Source organism: Protopterus annectens, chromosome 1.part1 (assembly GCF_019279795.1).
Source record: "Protopterus annectens isolate FY-2018-M chromosome 1.part1, PAN1.0, whole genome shotgun sequence".
Taxonomy (NCBI): domain Eukaryota; kingdom Metazoa; phylum Chordata; order Ceratodontiformes; family Protopteridae; genus Protopterus; species Protopterus annectens.
Window position 1 is genome coordinate 1,000,043,273 of NC_056726.1, and position 25,186 is coordinate 1,000,068,458.

A 25,186-nucleotide genomic window follows, 5' to 3' on the forward strand; every position below is an offset into this window, starting at 1 on the left:
CACAGGACACTAAGGATAATCACAAGGCTTTCTTTAGTTATGTTAGGAACCTGGGTGGTAATTCCCAGATATGCTCAGAATTAGTCCAAAATGACAAAAAATACACCGAACCCACAGATATTGCCAACATCCTAGCTGACAGGTTCAGCACAAACTTCTCCCCCCCCTTCCCACCAAAAGGGCAAATATCTATCCCAGCAGAGTGCTGCCCCCTTGACATCTCAGATGCTCAGGTAAGAGCCGCCCTCTCCAAAGCAAAAAACACAGCATCAACGGGACCAGACGGTGTCCCGGGCTGCGTCCTACATGAACTCCAAGAAGAGCTAAACCCAAACATAAAACTACTGTTCAATCTCAGCCTTACTACAAGATATGTACCCAAAGAGTGGCGTACAGCAACAGTGGTCCCTCTCCACAAAGGTGGTGCCTCAACGGATCCTGGAAACTATCACCCCATAAGCCTGACTAGCTTGGTCTGCAGAGCTATGGAAAGGATCATCATGGACCTCATAAATAAAGATATTGGGGACCTACAGACACTGGATCCTACCCAGTTCAGCTTTGTTAAGGGCAGATCCTGCCTCTTAAACCTGGTTGATTTCTTTGAAACAGTCACCAAGGCCGTTGATGAGGGGAAGGTGGTCCACACAGCCTACCTGGACCTCGCAAAAGCCTTCGATGCAATACCCCACTCGGGCATTATAGATAAGCTCACCAGCTTAAATATAAACCCCTATGTCACTAGATGGGTTGCAAACTGGCTCAAGGACAGAACCCACATGGTTAGAATTGCTGGAGCCATGTCAGACTCCAAACCAGTTACAAGTGGCATCCCACAAGGCTCAGTCCTGGGACATCTCTTGTTCGGTATATATTTCTCGGAGGTACAGGCCAACACGGAAGGACTGTGGCTGACCAAGTTCGCAGATGACTGCAAACTGGGTGCCATAATCGACTCTCCAGCCGACACAAGCATCCTCCAAAAGGGCCTCATAGAAACAGACAACTGGTGCCAGAGCCATGGCCTCAAGCTAAACGTCAAAAAGTGTATAGTCATCCCCTTTGGCAAAAACAAAGTGCCCACAAATTACCACATAGGTGGTAATCCATTAAGTACAGAAGAAGTAATTAGGGACCTGGGGACCCAAGTTGATAACATTCTCTCATTTGACAACCATGTGGCCAAAGTGGTTAGAAAAACATTTTATATAGCCCACCTAATCATGAAGGGATTCACATCTAGATCAGGGGAGGTCATCGTGCCTCTTTACTCATCCCTCATCAGGCCCATAATTGAGTACAATGCCCCTTTTGGGATGTACCTTACCAGACACCTGCAGCAACTGGAAAGACTCCAAAAGTACCTCACCAAGAGGTCAAAGGGCTCAAACAGATGCCATATGCTGCCCGGTTAAAGAAACTCCAGCTCTACTCAGTGGCATACCGCCTGTTCAGAGGCGATCTGTGCCTGACGTATAAAGCCATGTCCAACCCGGAATTAATGGACATGCTGCACCTCAGAAAATCCAAATCCCATCGAGCTACACGCTCGAGAGACTTGAACCTCAGCACTGAAATAAATAGGACATGCTGGAGGGACAGATTCATAACCCAGAGGCTCCCTTCACTCTGGAATAAAATCCCAGTCCAGGTTAGGCAGAGTCCCTCATTGACTCTCTTCAAGAGGAATCTTGATGAGTGGATGGGAGATCGTAGGTTTACCCTGGGTATCACTTCTGTGTCACTGTTAGACAGAGGCACAGTATACTAACTTCAAAAAAGGGCATAGCAAAATTAATTTAAAATGGGTGGCGAAAGCCAAACACATTCTGGCTAGGCTTATAAATGCCCTAGGGCAGATAGCCTAGTATGAACCTATGAACCTATGAACCTTTAATTCCAAGGCATGTGTTGTAAAAACTGTTGGTTTGCCGACTTTTTTAAGATAGGAGTAGAGATGCCAATTTCCGACATTTCTCCTTCTACTTGCAGTCACTGAATGTGGTATACATTGCGTACAGTTTTATTTTAGTACATAGCAGTTCTGATGTGTAATTTTACTTGTTTTTCTTCACTTTTCTTCGTATTTCTTTGCCCGTAAAAAGGGTACGTTGCAAGGTGTACAGTCCAGAAGTAGAAACATGCCAGATGTAAATAAGACCTTATAACGTACCCTTTTTACAGCAATTTGTACAGTGGGACTATTGCTTTGATTGTGGGTCTTAGACATACTCAGTCACAACCAGATTGTGCATGTAAGACTTGAAAGTGCTATTCAAACTCCTTCAAGTCTTACATGCACTCATTTTACTTGAACTATATGATTTCTGCAACCGCAGAAATCTGGTTGCGATAATATGTAAGTACCAAAAATAGGCTTGATTGCAGAAAGCATACCTCTAAACCTCTTAGTGCAAGAAATCTGGACAAAGCCTGACAAAATAGGGGACAAAGGCTCAAAAATAGGGGCATATTTTAAATATTGCCCTTATAGAGAGTTGCTAGAGTAACAGGGTTCATTTTAACATGCATTTTCTGAAGGATTTGAAGTCTGAAACTCAAATGTATGTCATGATTTAGTGACTTCAGTCCTCAGATCATCCCAGAAAACCACAAATTTTATGAGGAACAGACCAAAAATATGAGCCAAAAAATGGACATTCTGCGATAATCTGTGCAGTTGAGAGGAATGGCCCAGAAAGTTTCTCATACAGTTGAGGCACCTGACAATGCAGTGTAGATTTGTCTTATTTAGCTGTACATTCCTTTTCAACATCCTGATCCATGTTACTCCATTCTACATGTGATGTGCACTCAGCCTTCAGCTGGGCATTCCTCATCAATGCTCTCGCCCAGTAAACAAAATAAAAATAAAATAAGCGTGAATAAGCCTTTTATTCTAGACACCACAGAATAAGCTTTGCTACATATTTGTTTGATAACCTGTCATGCAGCTGTGCCTAGTATGAAGTCCTTTTTCAGTCAAGACCCATGTCAGGAGCACAGTTAGATGTATTCATTTACTTACTTACCTGGTTATTTTTGTTTGTTTACTGGGAAGGTCTAACTGGGCCAAGCGAGACCCCTTTTCAGCAATGTCCCGGAGAGAAAAGCTCTAACAATGCACAGTATACACACAAAGACACACACACACACGCGCGCGCACACACACACACACACACACACACACACACATATACACACACTTGTGTGTGTGTGTATGTCCTTACATCCAGAACAGAACTTCTTTGGCGTCAGTTTGAATGTATCTTTTACACCATTGGTCTGTTTATCTGTGTCAATTTTCTGCCCGTTTAATGTATTTTCCTTCTCCAGTGACTTCATAAGCCTTTTTTGGCTGCTTTGCTGGATGCTTTCTCTAATGCCTCTCATGCGCCTGATTCTCTCCTCCCTGCCCACAAAAAGCCTGATAGTGTTCGATGGGTTCCTTCGGATTGTTGTTTTTTTATATAAATGCCCTGCTGCTGACCCATCTGTAGTGTCTGTAGCCTCTGATAAGCCATCTCAATTGCTTCATTTATCCAAGTTATTGTCTTCTGACAAGGACAGCTGAACTATGGACAGGCTGGCAAAAACATTTACACTTCTGCTACCCAAATTTTAGGGCTATTAATTATCAGACCCATATATCTAAGTATGTTTTGCCTCTTCTTTCTCAGATCAACTTATTTCTAATTTTCCTGAATCTGAGGATAACACTTGAGTTCTTTCCTTGCTAGGGACTTCCTCTCAAGCCATTTGTCATTCTGTGCAGACTTATGCAACCAGCTTATTGTACGTTTTTATATTTTTTTCCCTAACAGATTTGCCTGTTTTTCAATTGAATTGTACAGGTTATAGGTCACATTAAAGGTGGGAAAAGTTTTGAAATGATTTATTGTGGTCTCATTTTTTTATATCACAAAAAAACTGGCATTTAACAGGGGTGTGTACACTTTTTATACCCAGTGTGTGTGTGTGTGTGTGTATATATATGTATATATATATATATATATATATATATGTATATATATATATATATATAAATAATACATATGTATCTAAATATATGTAAATATGTGTGTGTGTATATATATATATAGCTACACACTAAAGAACCAGCACTCAAAATAAATGAAATGGCAAAAAGTCCACAAATGATACAAGACACAGAGTAGTGGATTAATGATGCCATGAGGTGAAACCAGTATGTTGTTTTCTATTCAGCCGAATGACTGGGAGAGATATCTTCTGGCTTGCTTCTTTATATTATTATTGCTGGATGTATTTGGCAATATGACACAAATATAGGGACATTAATCCACTACTCTGTGTCCTTTATCATTCGTGGACTTTTTGCCTATATGTTTATTTTGAGTGCTAATTCTTTGGTGTGTAGCATTATTATTTTGAGTCAGAGCACCATGTATAGATATATTCATATGCATATGTATAATGGTTTGCATAACGGTTAAGGTGTTTACCTTACAATCACAAAATGATTTGGCTAGGCTCACTATTGGTCCACAAGGGCACTTACCCTAGTACTAATGTAATGTATAAATATGGGTGTGTGTGTGTGTGTGTGTGTGTGTGTGTTTGTATCTCTCTACTTCGACCCACCGAACTTACATTTCTCTAAAATGTAATTTCCCAACTCCTTTTTCATGAAAGTGCATTTATCCGAAAATGCACTTTCTCGAAAAACAGATTAACTGAACAGCAAGCGAGGTTGTTGTTGTAGATTGTAGCACAGTGAAGATAAGGGAATATTCCCTTTCCCCCATTGTAGTGCTATCTCGGAGTTAGAATATGTAAGTAGCAGTGGTGTGGGGGTGCAGGGAGGCTTGCCCCCCCTGCATAAATGTGTTTAGTGTAGTTATGCTTTTTTTTTATTTGCTGTTCAGTGAATTGATTTTCGCAAAAGTGCATTTTCGGATAAATGCACTTTCACAAAAACTGAGATGCAAAATTGCGTTTCAAAGAAATGTAATTTCGGTGGGTCGAAGTAGATCTATATATTTCCAAAAATGAAGAAGTGGGCAGAGGCAACTGTGAAAGCGCTAACCATTTATTTGAGTTGTCTATCATTTATTAAAGTTGTTTATATAAGTTTTAAACTCTGGCCATATGTCGGTACTTGAGCAGTTTTGATATTTTACTTAAATTCTTATACATTTCTTATTGCACACACTCTGGGCATGTCTTGACAACATGCAGGTGAACCGGGGCATATTTTGACTATTGCCCTCTTAAACCTTTGGTGATTTGTACAATGACAGGTTTGTTTTCATTGACATTTTCCAAATATGTACAGGCCTGACACTCAGTTATATGACATAAAATGTTGCCTACATGTCGAAGATTAGCACACTGATATGCCAGGGGGACAGGGTAACAGCCGGCAGATATGGGCCAATTTACTGGACATTCTGGACAATTCTGTACACTTGTGGGGTATGATTCTGCATACCGCTTACTACCATTCCCAGGATTCGAACCATGGCTGTGTCTGCTAACAATAAAACAGTGTCCATCACAGTTGCGTGTGCTATATAGATATTGCTGTGTATCTCTTTTTCTGATTTCTGTCTCTAAGTCTCCAGTGGTTTTACAATCTGACCTTGTAATTACTACACTGTTATACAGGATTTCCTAGACAGTTTTATTATGTAGCACAGTGTGGGTCACAGTGATGAGTAATACCTTATTATTCAGAGCAACTGCAACACTAACAATGCCATACAATACCAGAGTAAACAGTACCAGTACAGAATATCAATCTTTTATTTCTAGGCACAGTTTTCGTATCGTACAGACCTGTGGGGGCAATGTTTGTTAGCACTACCTGAATGTTGCTACACATATTACCAGAGTCCACATTAGTATTATGCATATACATCTCACTGCGTAACTGCACACACTCTGGTCACAGCTTCTCAACATGGGGGTGAAGATGGGACATACTTGGCTTATTACTCTCATAACATTTTGGGGAGTTGCTAAAGTGACAGGTTTGTTCTCATAGATGTCCGACAATCAGTTGTATTTCTTATTTGCTGCTTAACAAAGTCCAAGAAACAGGTGTAGAATAACTAGACATACTGGTGAACCAACACGAAATTAAATCCAGTAACAAAAGGCACAGCACGACCAAACATATAAAACAGGGTTTATTACATCAACCTTCGAGTTGAAACTCTTTTTCTTGAAACTTTCTTTTTCTTGAGGGGTGGGAGGATGACATAATGATTAAGGTGTTTACCTTACAAATACAAGGTGCAGGGTTTGCCCTCTTAAACCTTTGGTGATTTGTACAATGACAGGTTTGTTTTCATTGACATTTTCCAAATATGTACAGGCCTGACACTCAGTTATATGACATGAAATGTTGCCTATGGGGTAACATGGCTAGGCTTCAAATGTCCCAAAAGGGCAGTTAGCCTAGTACTAATCTATGGACCTATGAGCGCAAAAGCTTGATGTTATAAACCCTGTTTTATTTGCTGCCTAAACATCTGGGATCATCCCACTGATTTGATGGGGGGACAGGGTGACAGGCAGCAGATATGGGCCAATTAACTGGACCTTCTGGACATATCTGCACAGTTGTGGGGTATGATTCTGCATACAGCCTACTACCACTCCCAGGATTTGAACCATGACTGTATGTGCTAAAAATACAACAGTTCACATCTCAGTTGAGTGTGCTATTTGGATTATGTTGTCTGCCTTTTCACTATTTTCTGTATAAGTCTCTCTCAGTTGTACTATGTGACCTCTTGGGATTACACCAGTCATATACAGACATTCCTACACATTTTATTTATGTAGCACAGTGTGGGTAACAATACTTAATACAACAGTACTATTAAGAGATTCCAACACTACATTAGCATATGATACCAGAGTAAACACATGCAGTCCAGCAGTAAGACCTTTATTGTCAGGTTATTATGCTTTTATTTACATAGAATCTATATGAGACTGTACCTGCTATATTCTCTGGTGTATGCAGTACATGCCTTAAACAATACAGGTTTTATACAGGCAATTAACTTATTACTACGTTTAGATTTATTTCCTATGACAGTACATGCAAGAGTATTACTAACCTGCCTCACGTTGCAACCGCTGTAATCTACAGGCATGGGCTTCCTGGTTCAACTGCCAATGTGAAAGACATAAGAAGAATATTTAGCCACACCTATCCATAATATACATGAGCTGGCAAATATTAGATAGGTAGTGGACTGATACTTACACACGGCTGGGACATCCCCCGTCCTCCTAGCCTCTTGGATTCACTGATCCAACAGATCCCCCTTTCTCCACTTCAGATCAGCATAGTGATGCCTGACCTGCTCAGCGGTTCGGAGTATGCCAGTGGTACTGGTGAGGTCACAGCAAGACGGTCCCAGGCTTCCACTTTGTATTGGTAACCCTGGTACTGGCCCTGCAGCAGTCTGTGGTCATGTTCTTTCACAAGGAGTCCTGTCATGACTCTGGACTCCTGGATGCCCCAGCACAGTGCTTGAAAGCGCCCACCCTCTCCCATACCAGTCTTAATGCCTACAGGAGGAAGCCGCAACCAGTTATGAGATGTATTCCCACCTACTGGGTTTAAATAGGGCCAATTTCCCATACTTTGCTGTGATTGGACGGTTTTACAAATGATAAGCTAAGGGCAAACATGCTTACCTGAGGTTGGCATTGCTTAAAGGGGTATACCAATGGGCAAACTGAGTTATCTGGCCTACACATTACTTACACCTAGTAAGCTGGGCTGTGCAATGCTTAGTGTTGCTTAATTTTTAATTTGCATACTACTTGCTTTTTGGCATTGCTTTATTATTCATGACATGTTATATATGTGTTTGGTATCCATGATTCATCTGTACGTACACTGTATGGGGTCCTTGTGTTTATTAGGGGATTTCAACACTTTATTACAATGACACCTCACATCTGGGCTTAATGCAGTACTCCAGTTCACATATTTATGTTATGTAGTAGGTTATATAACATAAAACTGTATATTGATTCCTTTCACATGTTTAGTTTGATTTTTCTATAGTGAGGATCTGTCTGGTGATACCTCAAGCCTATACACTGCTGTGATGGCTTAGTGCTTAACTGCTGTGACTATAGTGTATAAGGTCCTGGGTTCAACCCTTGCAAAGGCTGTTTATTTTGTTTCTGGCCAGAACAGCGGCTGTTGCATACAGAGTGATTAAGGCACTTTTAAGCAATTGTAAGTGGGTTTGCGCCTAGGTAAGCAATGCGAACCTCCGGTTAAATATGCTTACAGAGAGTTAGCTTTAATATTGCTTAACCTGTGTGCACATTGCTTACTCCCACACAAATGGGCTTAAACCAGCTTACTACTGCTTAAATATGCTTACTCTTGCTTAATAGTGCTTACTCCCGCTTACCACCGCACTAATTTAGACAGTAATGTAAAATGTGTTTTTGGAAGGTGGTGGATTTGGAAACTCTATGGATTTATCATTCATTACACATTGTACCTTTGATTTGTATCCCTGACTCATGTGTACATATACTGTATGGGGCACTTGTGATTATCTGTGGATTTTGCAACATTATGACAATGACAGCTCACATCTGCATTTAATGCAGTACTCCAGTTCACAAATATATATTTAGTAAGTTATGCAACAAAAAATATTGTTCATAAAGTGATTTGACATGGAAAATGGAATTTACTGGTGTGGGATTCGAACTGGGAATGATTGCTCATAAGGCGAATGCTCTGCCCACTACATTATTGCAGTACTGCTTCATTTGTATATATCTTGATTGTTATCCTAGTGTGTCAGGTTACAATAAACATAGCTAAGCAATGGGCAAACCCACACACCTACAGTTAAATTTTATCTGTTTGATTAAAAAAAGAAGCTTGTTTATATTTTATATATTAACTATTGCTCTTATAAACTTGGGGGGATGTTGCTGGGGGTATGCAAACCCCTATGACTGGTCTTATTCCTAAACTGCTGTTCTTGATTGCAGGGGCATGTATATTCTGTGAGCTCTGCTCTCAGACACACACCCCTGCACTCGTACATGCTCCATGTCCATTTAGGAGCTCAGGCAGCGTGCCTTCAATAATATGCCTGGCATGCTGCAGTCCTGCTCCTAAATGTCCGCTTCCATGCAGGACTAAGCTAGTCTTGCATGGAAGTATAGTGAAGTCTTCTCAAATCTGATGATACATTAAGCAAATAACCTTCTCCATTGTTTTTCAACAAAAATAAAGTAAAGTTATGGGTCTTTGTGACTTTGCATCTGTCCGGTTCCCCTATCCCTTAAATATGGGTTGAACAAGTGCATGTCTCCAATCTTAAGTTATGGGTCTCTGTGACTCTGGGTTTGTCCCGTTACCCTGTCCTTAAATATGCGTTGAGCCAGGGCATGTCTCCAGTCATAAGTTATGGGTGTCTGTGATGCTGCTGGGTTTGTCCAGATCCCCTGTCCCTTAATATGGGTTGAACAAATGAATGTCTCCAATGGGACTCTGTGACTTTGGGTTTGTCCTGTTCTTCTGTCCCTTCAATATGGATTGAACAAGTGCATGTCTCCAATCTTAAGTTATGAGTCTCTGTGACTTTGAGTTTGTCCTGTTCTTCTGTCCCTTCAATATGGATTGAACAAGTGCATGTCTCCATACTTACGTTATGGGTGTCTGTGACTCTGGGTTTGTCCTATTTCTCTCTTCCTAAAACATGGGTTGAACAAGTGCATATCTCCAATCTTAAGTTATGAGTCTCTGTGACTCTGGGTTTGTGCTGTTCGACTGTCCCTTAAATATGGGTTGCACATGTGCATGTTTCCAGTCTTAAGTTATGGGTATCTGTGACTCTGGCTCTGTCCAGGTCCCCTATCCCTTAAATATGGGATGCACAAGTGCATATCGCCAATCTTAAATTATGTGTCTCTGTGACTCTGGGTTTGTCCTGTTCCCCTGTTCCGTAAATATGGGTTACATATGTGCACATTTCCAATCTTGATGAATCTTCTCATACTTTAATGACTTGATGAATAACAAATACAATGATACTGTAATTTCATGCCAAAGTGTTCTCAGGTCAATGTTTCTGATTCTATTTCATCCCTGTCAGATGCGATGTTTGCTCTGAGAGTGTTGATGGAGAAGTACAGAGAAGGTCAGAAGGAGTCACATTGTATCTTTGTGGATTTAGAGAATGCATATGACAGGGTGCCTAGAGAGGAGTTATGGTATTGTATGAGGAAGTCAGGAGTGTCAGAGAAGTATGTAAGAGTGGTACAGGATATGTACGAGGGTAGTGTGACAGCGGTGAGGTCTGCGGTGGGAGTGACGGATGCATTTAAGGTGGAGGTGGGATTAAATCAAGGATCAGCTCTGAGCTCTTTCTTATTTGCAATGGTGATGGACAGGTTGACAGACAAGATCAGACAGGAGTCCCCATGGACTATGATGTTTGCAGATGACATTGTGATCTGTAGTGAGAGTAGGGAACAGGTGGAGGAGACCCTGGAGAGGCGGAGATATGCTCTAGAGAGAAGAGGAATGAAGGTCAGCAGGACTAAGACAGAATATAAGTGTTTGAATGAGAGGGAGGATAGAGGAATGGAGAGGATGCAGGGAGTAGAGGTGGCGAAGGTGGATGAGTTTAAGTACTTGGGATCAACAGTTCAGAGTAATGGTGAGTGTGGAAGAGAGGTGAAGAAGAGAGTACAGGCAGGATGGAGTGGGTGGAGAAGAGTGTCAGGAGTGATTTGTGACAGACGAATACCAGTAAGAGTGAAAGGGAAGGTCTACAAGAGGGTAGTGAGACCAGCTATATTATATGGGTTGGAGACAGTGGCACTGACAAAAAGGCAGGAGTCAGAGCTTGACATGACAGAGTTGAAGATGTTAAGATTTGCACTGGGTATGATGAGGATAGACAGGATTAGGAATAAGTATATTAGAGGGTCAGCCCAGGTTGGAAGGTTTGGAGACGAAGCCAGAGAGGCAAGATTATGTTGGTTTGGACATGTGCTGAGGAGGGATGCAGAGTATATTAGGAAAAAATGCTAAAGATGAAGCTGCCAGGTAACAGGAAAAGAGGGAGGCCTAAGATAAGGTTTATGGATGTGGTGAGAGAGGACATGCAGGTGGTTGGTGTGACAGAGCAAGATGCAGAGGACAGGAAGAAATGGAAACAGTTGATCTGCTGTGACGACCCCTAACGGGAGTAGCCGAAAGAAGAAGAAGAAAAAGTCTTTGTGTCCAATGTGCGTATTTATTTTTTTAATACAATTTAATTTAATTTCAACATCAAAGTTAACGGGATATTATTAGCACAATTTCACACCACCTTTGTGCAACCAAAACTGTTCTGAATAACATTTTGTAAATGTATTTAATGTATCTATTTGTTGTGTTGGAGAATATATTTTACATTCTACACAATTTGTTAGTTTGTAGGTTTTCAGTCCTACCACATCGTGTGTGTGTGTGTGTGTGTGTGTGTGTGTGTGTGTGTGTGTGTGTATACACACACATATATATATATATATATATATATATATATAGATAGATAGATAGATATAGATAGATAAAGATATATAGATATATTGTAGATGTATATAATTTTCTATTATAGGTTCATAGGATGATACTAGGCTATTGGCCTATGGGCCCTTATAAACCTAGCCAAGAATTGTATCCCTGATCTCTCAAAGTCAACACCTGTTTCCCCTGTCCAGCAGGGACACAGTTGGGATACCAGGGGTATATTTTCTATTTCCCATCCAGTCGTCCAGGTTCCTTTTAAAGAGGGCTAGAGAGGTACTCTGCTTGACATTGAGAGGGAATCTATTCCACAGATGGGGGAGTCTTTGGGACACAAATCTATCCCGCCAACAAGTTCTATTAATGTCACAGACCAGGTTAAGGCTTTGCTTGTGGTTTGCATGAGTGGTATTTGTCTTATGGGTATGCAGGAACTCCATCAAGGCTGGGTCTGAAATGGCCTTGTATGCCAGACACAGGTCACGTCTGAGCAGTCTATATGAGACTGAGTAGAGGGACAGGAGTTTTAGCCTATCTGTATATGACAGGTGTTTGAGACCCTGGATTTTCCTGGTCAGGAACCTCTGTTGTTTCTCAAACTGCTGCATGTGCTTGTCAAGGTACATGCCGAAGGGGGCATTGTACTCGATAATGGGTCTGATAAGGGAGAAGTACAGGGATGTTTTGGCCTCCTTGTTCCTGGATGAAATACCCTTATTTATGAGGTGGGCCATGTAGAAAGCCTTCCATACAACAGAGGCAATGTCATGGTCAAAAATCAGGTTGCTATCAACCTGTGTGCCTAAGTCCTTCACAACTGATTGCATGCTTAATACATTATTATTAATGTGATAATTAGTGGGGATGACATTTTCTGCAAAGAGGATAATGATGCATTTCTTCGCATTCAGTTTGAGGCCATGTTTCTGGCACCAGTCATTAGTTTGGGTAAGGCCCTCTTGGAGGATATTCACATCACTAGGGGAATTTAAGACAGCACCCAGCTTGCAGTCATCTGCAAACCTGGTCAGCCACAGACCACTGGTTTTGGCTTGCACCTCAGAAAAGTATATCCCAATCAGTAGAGGCCCCAAGACCAATCCTTGGGGGTACACCGCTCTTTACCGGTCTACTACTAGAACTGGCTTCCCCTACTTTGACTGAATGGGTTCCATCAGTGAGCCAGTTAGCTACCCATCTGGTAACATACGGTTGATGCCTAGCTGGAAGAGTTTATCTATTATGCCCGAGTGGGGAACAGTGTCAAAGGCTTTGGTGAGGTCAAGATAGACGCTGTGCACCTTCTTCCTCTTGTCCATGTCTTTGGGGACTGTTTCAAAGAAGATGACCAAGTTTAACAGGCATGATCTCCCTTTGACAAAACCAAACTGTGTGGGGTCAAGCTTTTGGAAGTTGCCAATGTCTATAAGGTCCATGATGATGCGTTACATGGCCTTGCAGATCAGGCTAGTTAGGCTGATGGGCCTATAACTGCCTGGGTCAGTGGAAGCTCCACCTTTGTGTACAGGGATAACAGTGGCTGTCCTCCATTCAGCTTGGATGAAGCTGGTGCTCAGGCTTTGGTTGAACAGGGTGTCTAATGGAGCTGAGAGGTCATGCCTGAGTTCATGCAGGATGCAGCCAGGGATGTTATCGGGTCCCATGGAGACTGTATTTTTTGCCTTTGAGAGGGCAGGTGTCCTGGTTTACTGATGGGAGGACGGGGGGGTGAAGTTTTCACTGAACTTATCTGCCAGCAGGTTGGCCATATCTGTGGCATTTGTGTATTATGCACGATGTCTTTATATGCGTTTTTTTTCCAAAATGTTCTGGATCTTGTCTCACATTATGTTTGTCTGTCCAGTTTTATTAGTTTGGTCTTCAAAGTTATAGCTATAGGTTCATAGGTTGGTACTAGGCTATCGGCCCTAGGGCCTATACAAGCCTAGCCATAACAATTCCCTGGATATTTCTTCACACAATATTTACTTCCCTGGACCTTGTCTAGTAGGGTGACTGACATGACCCCCGGGGTGAATTTCCTATTTCCCATTCAATCATCAAGGTTCCTTTTGAAGAGGGCCAAGGAGGCACTCTGCTTGACATGTATGGGCAGTCTCTTCCAGAGAATGGGGAGTCTCTGGGTCAGGAACCTATCCTTCCAGCATGTTTTGTTCATTGTGATGACAAGGTTTAGATCCCTGGAGCATGTGGCTCTTAGGGAATGCGATTTCTTTAAGTGGAGTATGTCTAAAAGCTCAGGGTTTGACATGGCCTTGTATGTTAAGCAGAGATCACCTCTGAGTAGACGATATGCCACAAAGTATAGCTGGAGTTTTTTTAGATGGTCAGAATAGGGCATCTGCTTTAGGCCTGTGATTATTTTAGTGAAGTATTTCTGCAGCCTTTCCAGCTGTTGCAGATGTCTTGTAAGGTACATACCAAACAGGGCGTTGTACTCTATAATGGGTCTAATGAGGGATGAGTACAGAGGGAGAATGACCTCCTTTTTTCTGTATGAAAAGCACTTAGTGATGAGGTGTGCCACATAGAAGGATTTCCTGACTGTTGTGGTGATGTGGTTATCGAAGGTGAGACCACTGTCCACCTGTGTCCCTAAGTTTCTCATCACACTTTCGGTGTTTAGTGTACTGCTACCTATGTGGTAATTCATGGGTACATGGGTTTTCCCAAAGGGGATAACTATACATTTCTTGGCATTAAGCTTGAGCCCATGGCTGTGGCACCAAGCATCTGTTTCTGTAAGGCCCTTTTGTAGAATATCGACATAATTTGGGGATTCAATAATGACTCCCAGTTTGCAGTGATATGAGAACTTTGTTAGCTAGAGTCCCTTAGTGTTGGCCTATACTTCAGAAAAGCAGATGCCAAACAAGAGCGGTCCCAGGACTGAACCCTGAGGTACTCCACTTGTCACTTGTCTGGAGCTGGATTTGGAGTCTGCTACTTTTACAGTCTGGGTTCTGTCAGTAAGCCAGTTGGCAACCCATCGAGTGACGTATGGATTTATGCCCAGCTTAGTAAGTTTATCAGAGTGTGGGATGGTGTCAATGGCCTTGGTGAGGTCCATATAGGCTGTGTGGACCACCTTACCCTCGTCCATATCTCTGGAGACTGATTCAAAGAAGTCAATCAGGTCCAGGAAACAAGATCGGCCCTTCATGAACCCAAACTGGGTGGGGTCCAGTGTTTGAAGGTTGCCAATGTCTTTGTTTGTTTATAAGTTCCATGATAATGCATTCCATGCCCTTGCAGATCAGGCTCGTCAGACTGATGGGACGGTAGTTCCCGGGATCCAAAGTGGATCCCCCCTTGTGGAGTGGGATAACAGTACTGTGCGCCACTCAGTGGGCACAAATCCTGAGGTGAAGCTATGATTAAACATGACACTTAGGTGAGGTGCCAGTTCATTTTGTAGTTCATGTAGTGCACAGCCCAGGATGTCATCTGGTCCCATGGATGCCGTATTCATAGCTTTGGAGAGTGCGGTTTCTACCTGTGTGGCCGTGATTACCAGAATTTGGCAATCTTTTGGTATTGAGATGGCCCCTTTAGGGGGTGAGAGGGGGGTGAAGTTGGCACTGACTTGATCTGCCAGGATATTGGCAATATCCTTGGGATCAGTATATTTAATGCCATTATGTTGTAACTCACAGCATATTTGAGCATTGCCAGTTAGATTCTTGAAATAACTATAGAATGCCTTGTGGTTGTCTTTGGAATCTTTGGCAATTTTATTTTCCTAACAAGCTTTGGAGGATTTTATGAGGGATCTCAGCTTCTTACTGAGGCTGGTAAGGGAGTTTTTTGCAGCCTGGGATTTTCCTCTTTTCTGCAACAGTTTCTTTCTTCTGTTGTATAGTTTGTTTATGGCAGGGGACCACCAGATTGGCTTCCTTTTTTTGGAGGAGAGCATCTTGGTTCTACTTGGGATGGCATGATTCATGCATGAGTGGATGTACTCATGCAGTGCCTTAGAGTAGGATTCAGCAGTCCAACTTTCAGCTCCCATCTGCATGGGTGTCATAAAGTTTGTCACTTCAGACTTGAATAGCATGAAGTTGGCTTTGGAGAAGTTTTTTATCAAGGTTTCCTTACTGGGGGTGGGGATGGGATGTGGATGTCAAGGGTGAATTGCTTATGGTCAGACCTGACCAATAAGGGGGTGACCACTGGTGTGGAGCATGTATCTCCCATGTTGGTAATGACCAGTCTAGGATATTGGAGGCCCTGGTGGGACAATGGATTAGTTGATCCAGGGCATTGGAATTTATGAATTCCAAGAACTGTTGGGAAAAGGTGTTGGTACCTGAGTAGTTTTCCCAGTTAATGGCAGGGTAGTTGAAATCACCCAGTATTAGGGTTTTTGGGTGTATCTTAATATTTTTCAGAATGTTTAGAAAGGTGTAGTGAGAATCTTGGGGCATGGTGGGGGATCTGTAGCAAGCTACAATTTGGATTGCAGTCTTACCTAGTGTTAGTTGCACCTAGAGAATTTCAGATGCATTGTGTTGGACAACCAGCCTGGAGGTGTGAATACGGACACTCCTCCACCTTTAGTGTTTCGGTCTTGGTTTGGTGGCCGAAAAGTGTGGTAAGAGTTGTAGCCTGGTATTGTAGGGGAGCTCCCTGGAGTCTTGAACCAGGTCTCAGTTACTGCACAGATATTGATGTTCTCCATTTTTAGCAGTTCCTCGAGAGAGTGCATTTTGAGATTTAGACTTCTAACATTGAGTAGCATTACCTTCAGATTTTGCATGCTTGTATCTGTTATGGTGGTGGTTTTGTCCTTTGAGCCCTGCCTAAAAAAGGCACTATAGGGGTGGCAAGAGCTTTAGCCAGTAACCTGAATCCCAGGGGTGACAGGTGCAGACCATCTCTGGCCAAGCATCGTGGTTTGTCGATCATGTCGTCCCAGGCAGACAGATACTGGATCCCCTTTGAATGACACCAGAAGCTTAGCCAATTGTTGAAATCAATTATTTTGTCCTTATACTGTGGTATCATTCTGGGCGAAGGCAGGATGCTACTCAGGGCTAAGGTCATACCTGCCTGGGCCACATGATCCAAGAACACTTCCATGTCCTTTTTCATGTAGTCCAGGGAGGTACGTCTCAAGTCATTCACTCCAACATGGACAATGACATAGTCTTATTTGTACTTGTTGTGGAGTGACTTGAGTGCATGCGTTATGTGGCAGATCCTGGCACCTGACAGGTAGCTGACTGTAATTTTCTCCTTGTTCACCCTGGTGAGTGGGACATCAGTGTGCCTGACAATAGAGTCACCTATGACTAAAGTGTTGGGTATGTTGTCTTGCCTTAGGGACTGTTGTTGGGTGGCACACTGGTGTTGTGCGCTATGTGTCACTTTGGTTGTGACTGGTGTTTGCGTTTCAGCTTTGGAGGTCCTTGTTGCTTGGGCAGATTAATGTTAAGGGCCTCCGCATATGTGGGTTTAGTGTTGCTATGTGTGAGTGTTGATGGTGTGGGTTTTTTTTTTTAAATACAATTTTTATTGAAATCAAAACTGAAATATACACAGTTATTAAAATAATTGTACAGATCTTGGATGCAATTGATAAAAATAAAAAAAAATGGTATAATAAACAATAATACCATAAACTATATACAGAAATGTTCACTGTACAAAAATGAAATATTACTGTTAAGCTAATAGAAAAAGGATTTGATTTTACAATCATGTTATTGGTTTTCTAATAGTTCAGATTTCTCTTCCAATATTTATATGTTGTATTCCTTGAGGATCTAGATCTAATTGCCAACATTTCGAGTTTAGAAACATCCTTGAGAAGATCTTTAAAATTTTGAAAAGATGAACTATGTGAAGATTTCCAATTTTTTGTGATTTCTTTCCTGGCGATGGACAATATAGACCATAAGACTGAATATTTGCTGGGTTTTACACAGTTTGGGATTGGAGTGTTAAATAGAACAAGTGATTTAGTAATAATAAAATTATCTGTAAAGATTGCTTGTAAGAAGTTATTAACATCTTCCCAAAATTTCTTTAAAAGTGAGCATTCATAAAATATATGTATCCAGTCTGCATTAATTTCCTTCCTACATCTCCAGCATAAAACACTATCTTTAGTTATCTTGCTGATATTATGAGGTGTAAGGAATGATCTATTTAAAAATCTCCAGGTGAAAATTTTCCATTTGTGTGTAGATGTTGTTTTACCAGCAGATTGAAGAATATTTAATTTATCCTTATCTGAAGGATGGGCATTATTAGTGGTGGTAAAAAATTCCCAGTAATTATCTGTATATGTATCCAAATCTGATTTTATTGTTTTATATATGAGTGAAAGACTAACTTTCGGTGAAATGTTGTGTTGAGTTAAGAGAGTTAAAAGCTGTATCAGACTAGAAATTGACGTTTTAATTGAAGGAGGGATTAGATCGAGTTTACCCATGATGTATTTCCTTGCTTCTTGTAGGTCAAGCCATAGTACCGAGTCAAAATTATTGCCTTCTATAATAGTAATAAGAGCTTTTAATTCATGGCTGTTCAATTGATGCCATGCTATGACGCTCTTTTGATTAAATAGTGACATTTTCTGATAATCTACTGTAAACATAACAATGTGTATAGGCGATGGGGAAAGTAAGGAATATCCAGCTTTCATATCTTTTATGACTAAGGATGACATTTTTAAATGACCTTAAAATTAGAGTTATGTAATTAGATTTAAATGTTTGGGTGTAGTGGAAAGAAATATATTCTTTCAGTCTCCAAATAAAGGTGTTGTTAATTAAGTATAACATATGAGCATAGTTTTTTGGAGATTGAGATAGACAAAGTAAAACATCTTTCCATTTTGCTGAATATTTACTGTCAATTAACTGAGTAATTGATTTGATTACTGAAGAAATTGAATAAAGTTCTAGGTTGGGTAAAGCTACACCTCCATTATCCCAGCTATACATATGGGTTGATAAAGCAATTCTGGGTTTAATTGGATGCCAAAGGAATTTTTTGATTATCGTGTTAAACATTTTGATTTCTAAATGTGTTGGGGGTATAGAGATGGACTGAATTATATACAAGATTTTGGGGAGTAATACCAACTTTATAACTGATAATTTCTCATCCATGGAGAATTTTATTTTAGACAATCTAGTTATTAAATGATCTATGTTTGCAATACTTTTATTAAAGTTCAGTTTTATAATATTTTTATGTTGCTAGTAATAATTATGCCTAAATATGTTATTTGTTCAGATTGTGCTATATATTTCTTAAAATTATCTTGTATATAAATTTTCTTTTGACCAACTAAAAGAATTTGTGTTTTATTGTGGTTAAATTTAGGGCCTGCGTTCCTTTGAAAAGCTCTATATTGTTAAATAGTTTTGACAATGTTGGGTCTTTCCCACCCAATGTAATCAGAATGTCATCTGAAAACATGAATTTTTGATGTTTCATTAAAACCCAATTCACATCCTATTATATTAGTGTTATCCCTTATCAAGTTTGCCCAGGGTTCCATGATAAAGGTGAATAAAAGAGGGGACAGTGGGCAACCTTGTTTAGTGCATTTTACTATTGGTATAGATTGAGAGATATTAGGACCTATTTTGATGTATGCATGACAACCATTATATAATTGAGTAATAAGGTTTACAAAATGTTCTGAAAAATTAAGTTCCCCCAAAAGAACAAGGAGATAATCCCAATTAATTGTATCGAAGGTGCAATTTATAGCTAAACTAATTATAGTTAAATTTGTTTTTAAAATCTTTACTGATTCAATTAGGGTTAATATTCTCTTAATATTGTCGTAAGAGGTTCCATTTATTATGAAACCTGCTTGATCTGCCTCCACTAGATTAGGAAGAAAATTTTTGAGTCTATCAGCATACATAGACATAAATATTTTTTAGTCTATATTTAGTAGGGATATTGGTCTATATAAGTTACATTTAGTGGGGTCTTTGTCCTGTTTTAGAATAGGGGTTATAAAAGTATATTTCCGCGATGGTGGGATGAAGTTTTTAGTTTGTACTATGTTAAAAACAGCATGTAAAACGGTGAGAGCTTTATTAGGTAAAATTTTATAAATTGCTGGGATGATGTCATAATTTCCCGGAGCTTTGTTTTCTGTTTAAGTTCATTAATTTGCAGTTGAATGTCTTTGAGAGTAATCTGTCTATCAAGTAATTCAGCTTGCTCTTCCATTAATTTTTACTTTGCAGTTTTACTAATGAATGTCCGTATGTCTTTTTTTGGATTTAATAATTCGGAAGACTGATTAAGATTATGAAAAAATTCTCTAAATTCATTTAGTATATTATTGTAAACCAGAGACCATTTTCTTCTTCTGTGGTGAGAAAATGTCATTAATATGGTTAAATTTATTTAATCTTTTATTTTTGTTGGCTAGAATATTCATGGATCTAGGATTCAATGAAAATATAGTGAGTTTAAATTTCTCTAAGCTAATCATGGTTTTATGATTTAATATTTCAAGATATTTTTTGTTTAAAGAATTTATTTCTTTTTTTATCTCTGTCATCTTTGTTTTTTAAGAGATCAAGGTTCAATTTGTCAAGATTAGATTGTATTTCTTTTAATTCTTTATTCCACATAAGTATTTTTTTTAATACCAATTAGTTATTCTACCATATAAGTAGGATTTCATTGCGTCCCAAATAAAGTCTTCGGATGTATCGCTAGTTGTGTTAAGTTCTATGAAATTATGTACTTCTTCAGATAAGAAAGCTTTAAAATCATTTAGTTTAGTGATATATGCTGGGATTCTTTTTATCTGTACATTAGAAGTTGAGTGGATATTTATATCAAAGTTTATGGAGTTATGGTCAGAAAGGGGACATGTATTTACCTTTACTCTAGTTAAAGAATCAACCAAGTTATTAGAAACAAAGGCTCTGTCTATCCTAGAATATGAATTATGCCTATGTGAATAGAACATGTAGAAAAGAGAGTTGGGGATCTGCATAATTATTTACATCTTTTATCAAGACAGAATCAGAAAATTCTTTCAAAAATCTATCCTTTGACAAGATTTTTCTTTTACCAATAAAGGTAGAGCCTTTGCTATCAAAAATACAGTTAAAATCACCAGCTAAAATGATATTACCCTTAGAAAAATATAAGATGTGTTCTGTGTGTTGCAGTGCTGATTTAAGTCCAAAGCCAGGAATCCAGTATATATTGATTAAAGTAAATATTTTGTTGTTAAATTCTATAATAACTGACTCTAACGTACCTTTTTTATCTTGGTATGATTCTATTCTTTTTGGTTTAGGTAATTTGTTATGCCATAATATAGCAACTCCCCTTTTTTTCTTTGAACATTCTGAACTGGCTAGAATAGAAAAGAATTTAGAGTCCAATTTAGAAATATATTCTGCTATCAAATGTTTTTTTTGTAGAAATATTATTTGGGAGTTTTGTAATTTGAGGTATTTATTTAAAGATCTTCTCTTATTAGGATTGTTTAGACCATTAACATTGAGTGAAATACAATGTAAAGAAGTCATGAGGTAGTTTCCGTGTGTGATAATACATGCTGTCTATACATTTATTACTCTTTTGTCTGTTTATGTATAAAAGATAAATGTAAGGAATACCACTGCTTGATATACTTAAAAAATGATATAGAGGTAAAATCAAAGGTATATTAAAATAACATCGTAAACAACATTGTCAATAAATTGTAGCAAAAATTTTTAACAAAAAAAAAACACCCAAGACCTTTCTGGAGTTATAAACTCCTAATTTGAGTGACATCTATCACTCAAATTATCATTCTAACTAGCAGCAAGATTCAAACAGGAACTGCCTATTTGCAAACTGTTATATATTTAAATGTATGGCTTTTAAGTAAACTTATCTTTCTTATGTACAGAATTAAACATGTCTTAAGTAGAATAATAAAATCAATAAATTGTTAAATATTATTAAGTAATTATGAAAAACAACATGAAATATTATTATTTGTACTACAATGAATCAATAAGCTGATTATTAAACATATATTAAAATAAGATTATATTGTATAACCAAGATGAATAAAATCAGCTGAGGTGCACTAATGACAATTAATTATGCTTATATACTGTCCTTAAAAACAAACATGCAAATGTGAGCATGTAGTAATACTTTCAAAGTCGAGTAAGGATAGTGATCAAAAATAGTGTCAGGGCTTGTACTAACAATATTGTAATATAGTAGATTAAGGCTGTATAGAGAACTCGAGTGATATTGTACTCAGGAGTAAATGGTTCCATTATAAGCATTCCAACTGAAATAACTACTCTATATATTAATCATAAAATCTCCACAACAGTCCTATCTCTCCTTTCTGTAAAACTTTTAAGACTGAATTTCTGTTCATTAAACAAAACTATAAACTTCAACAAAGTATAGATGTACACTGACATTGTGAGGCCTATCATGGAATACTGTAACGTTTCTTGAACAGAAAGTAATGTATTATATTTCTGCAACAAAACAAAGTAAAAATACATTCTGATGAGAGAGAGAGAAAAAAAAAGGAGTTGGCAGTGAACATCTTGTACCATAACAGCTTTATGTATCAAGTTTGTAAGTGGGATTATTCTTTAACTACTTTTATAAGAAATGTTTAAGCTGTGTAGGAATCTCACTACTATATCTTATACCATAAATATTATGATCTATAAACTCTTACTTATTTTACAGTACTGCACAACAACCCATATAAGATGTAAATTTTTGTATGTTACTCTTTCTTGAGCTGTCACCCTTGTAAATGTATATTTTTCTGCTTTTTACACTCTTTCTTTTCCCAATTATATGAATAAAGTTCTAGCTGTACCAATGTATCTTATCAGCTTTTGAACTGAGACAAACCTTAAAAGTTCTCCCATCAATACACCATCCAGTTTAACAAGCTGAAAACAAATGATTACATAGCTAGAAAATAGGGTTTATAAGAAGCATAAGAACAAGGAGGCTGGCAAAAGGGTAACAAATTTTATGATGAAGGCAACAAGGATCTAAAAGAGAGAGTTAGCAGAGAAGCTCAGAAAAAGAATCACATTTTTTCTCTTTTTTTTCTTTCCCTCTCTCCTTCCCCTTTTCCCCTTCCTTCCCTTTCTTTTTCTCCATTTTTCTCTTTTTTTTCTTCCCCTTTAACTAAACACCAACTGGCTAAGGGTTGAAAAAGAGCTCTCTAAGAGAGCCTAACAATATTATAATACAGTGTAAGGAGGTCATACAAAACATTGAACAGGCATTCACGGTAAAACTATTTGTGAGAAGCACTGCAATCAATATATTCTGCAGAGTACCTTTAAGTTGAGTAGAACACAAAGATGCATCTGCATTTCATGTAGATATTGTTGTTATGCTATTAGTAGGGTGACTGGTTCCTTTCATTCCCTTTCCCGCTGAGTAAAGAGGTGTTCGAAAGGTTTGGCCCTTCCGTAATTTGTCGAGTCGCTGATGACGTCACATAGCAATGGGAATCGTTCCTGTGATACGGAAAACAATTAGACGAGTCCGAGGATTAAAATAAGCTGCAGGAGTTCCAGCGGGAAATGGTAAGGCACTTTAACAACAAACACAGCTTTTATTAAGCTCACGGGCTGATTGGTACAATCTCAACATCACATACAAAGCAAGAAATGCAATTGCAAAGGCCAAGAGCTTCCCGGGCTCACCACGCACATCACCAAAGACAATGCCACCAACATAGCGCTACTCTCAAGAACATATACGCATTGGCAGAAACAGAATACAAGCGTACAAACAAAACGAAGAGAAGAAAAAAAAAACATGTAACAAGCATTAGCGATATATAAATTCACAAAGCACCAGATCCCTGTACTATCAATCCACCATTATTATCCTGTTAATATGCAAATAAAACCAACAAATTTATGTACTAACCACCAGAACCCTGCACCAACTACCAAACCACCATTCTTTTACTATTAACATACATGTAATTCACAACAGAATTACTAGGCAACCAGCCCAAAAGAAAGATCAGGGCAATCAGTGCAACAACAAGGCCTAGTTTACTAAAATATCTAACTAAACCTATGTATTATAACAAACAAACAAGATATACCACTTCTGCATTATATATATGAATATAAGCTATAAGTTTATTAATTTTTAAGGGTAAATGCTAGTTTTTAGATCCAAAAAGAGCAAGAAAAACATATTAAACTATTAATAACTGGGCAAGATATTTTCAATACTTATCAAGTAGGTGGTTAGTTATTCTGTGTGATCAGAAACTTATGAGAAAGTATTAAGCTGATTATTATTTCTATATATGTAAGATAGAGCAAAACTTTAAGAGAGAAAAAAAAGGTATATATTCATTAATAGCAGACATAGAACAAGAAAAACACTCACCTGTTGAATCATTTTCATCTCTCTAGACTTCTGGGCCATAAACAAGAATTATTTATATATATATAAAAAAATAGGGGAAAAAAACTACAAGGGTAATATGAACAGACTTATGTCATTTTTTTTAGTTTCTTTTTAGGATCAGATGTTTTCCAGGATCCGTTTTCTGTGAATCTTTTGTGACTGGAAGTAACCCAATCCATCTCATCTATTTTTTCCAATATTTTCTTTGATTTGATAAATATGATAGCTGGTTCTAGTTCATCAAATATTTTAAGACCGTCCTTCAGAACGATCTTTAGCTTGCCTGGAAAAAGCAGATGTGTTTTTATTTGAGCTTTCTTTAGTTCTTTCAGTAGTAAAATAGTTTTTTTTGGCAATCACAGGGGAAGAATAGCCATTATCAAAACGTATGATATTATCTTGAAATTTTATAGGTGAGTTGGACCATGCAGTCTTTAATACAATTTCTTTATCATGTGAAGATAAAAATTTGACTATCACTGACCTTGTGGAATTACATTTATTGTTCTTAGATTGAACCAGGGATCTGTGAGCCCTTTCAATACCAAAAGAGAGGGCTTCAGGAAGTTGTACAATCTCAGGTATCCAAGAGGTTAAAAATTTCTCCATGTTGTTTTCTTCAGTATTGTCCGGCAACCCGAAGATCCTGATGTTATTTCTATGACTTCTATTCTCTAGGTCATCAATCTTTGACTGAAGTAAAGAGTTTTGTTTTAAGAGAAATTCCAAGTTATGTTCCTTTTCTTGAATTCTACAGTCCATGTCATTTAGTGAGATTTCTATGCCAGTAATTTGTTCTTTCTGCTGTTTTAAGTCTTGGTGTAAAGTCTCCATTTGTTGTGAACATTTTTCTTTAAAATGATCCAATTTCAGGTCCATTCTGTGTATTTTAGTGGATAGCTCTTGGATAGTGGATAGTAGAGACTGTAGCTCCTTTTTTAATGATGTGTCCCGGTGAGAAGATATTGTGAAGCACATACTGAAGTCAGGTACCAAAAGCTTGTCTTGGGAATTTTGACAGGAAAAAGTAATAAAATTTCAAAATTAATGAGATACTATCCAAATAAACTGTAAAGAGAGTCCAAATAAGTAGAAATAGTTGCTATTTAGATAGTTATTTTCAAAAATTCCTGTCATAAAAGATGTGATAAGGCAGAACTGAGAGAAAGTGCTGCTACT